Raw genomic sequence first — 1,646 nt, 5'->3', positions numbered from 1 at the left:
AATTGAGGCAGTCTGGCACCCTGGACCTATTTTCCCTGGAAGAAGAGGGCTGCTGGCAATCCCTGACTCTCCAGAGCTATTGGCATCTGAGTGAATGGTAGCTGTCATTACCAGCATATGGATATGCACACGTGTAGACGCCTCTAATTTCTCTGCTGCTGTGATAATCCCACAGTGCAGAGACCCCGAGGCTGCCCACCTTGGACGGCCCTCCTTTCATACAGGCACTAGGAGAGACCTTCAGCTTGGAGGAGGGACACACCCGTACCATGAGAGGCTCTGTCAATATCCACCTTTGCATTCCTCGTCTGCCTCCTCTCTCTCTCCACGTGGGGATAGTGCTTACAAAACACTGGTTCAGACACTAACCCTGGTGGTTATGATCTATCTGTTCTGAAGGACAAGGGAGAGTTTTTAGGGAGCAGAGCCACAGGCATGCACAAGGGGTGCACTCTAGAATTTACCAGAAGATGTCACTGTTGGCTTAAATCAGTAAAACAAATGTGCGCTGGAGGAATGTCAGCTGAGCATGAAGGTGACTCCATCATGGGGCTTTTAAACACCCATTTATAATGCATGCCTGGAAAAGCTGGTTGAAAGACTAATCCAAGTGTGTCGGTGGTCTTCATAAATCTCTTTTTTTTCCAAATAATCAGACTAATTGCCATAAAGCTGTGGCCTCAGGCTTAGCATGAAGGCTTAATAAATCTGTACCAAAGGAGTGAATGAATGAATACCAAAGCAAGGAATAGAAGTTCGGACCCCATGGAAACAGCAGTCACCTTTGTTGGTCAAGGCTACTGAGGAAGAAAAGCTGCTAGTTGTTAGCAGTGGGTCTTTACAAAAATGAATCTGAGTGGCCGCAGGCAGGCAAAAGAGTGAGGCCAGTCAACGTGGGTTTGCCACCCCTCCAGCCTCACTCCAGGATGCTTCTCTTGTATCCCATGCTTGTTTACTCCGCAATATCATAGAAGGTGATATTTTAAATTTTTTATGGTTTTTGCCAGTCACTTAGATTCTCCAGAGTTTTTACTATGATGAGGCATGACCTTACCAGTTCCCAACTCTCTCCTTCTTATTCCCCGGGATAGTTCATTAAAGAAGTAATTAAAGGAGTTACTGGGATTCTGCTTTGTGTCTGGTACAACATTGAAAAGGATGAGATGAGAGTTAAAGAAGAATATGTAGAGTTCTTGTCGCAGAAAACCTAAACATAAATACAAACAAAAAATTGTGATTCAGTATCAAAAGTATTTTAGCCAAAGTTAACGGTGCCAGTGTCACTGAAGAAGAGACGATGATTGGCAACAGGCGTGGGATAAATTATCTCGGAGGAGAGATCATACTTGGACTGGAAATTGCAGGATGTCTAGAATTTTCCAGTGAAAGAAGGAAGGTTACGCTAGGCAGAGGGAACACCATGAAGAGAAGAGAAGCACCCAGGATAGATCCCAGGGTGCCTGCATTGCTCAGAGCCCAAGACTTGGGAGGAATGTTTGTTCAGAGGACATCAGCCAGCAGACCTAGCCAGTCGGGTGCTTGACTTGGTTCCATCTGGCTCCTCACTCCTGGGTGCAGAAGCAGCATCCCTCAGGTGGGAAAGAATAAACTTCAGAAAAGCTACAAGCCATTCCCCAGGTTTCCTT

This window comes from Bison bison, unplaced genomic scaffold (genome assembly GCF_000754665.1).
Source record: "Bison bison bison isolate TAMUID 2011002044 unplaced genomic scaffold, Bison_UMD1.0 scf7180017855193, whole genome shotgun sequence".
NCBI classification, from domain to species: Eukaryota; Metazoa; Chordata; class Mammalia; order Artiodactyla; family Bovidae; genus Bison; species Bison bison.
Note: the sequence above shows the minus strand (reverse complement) of the source record.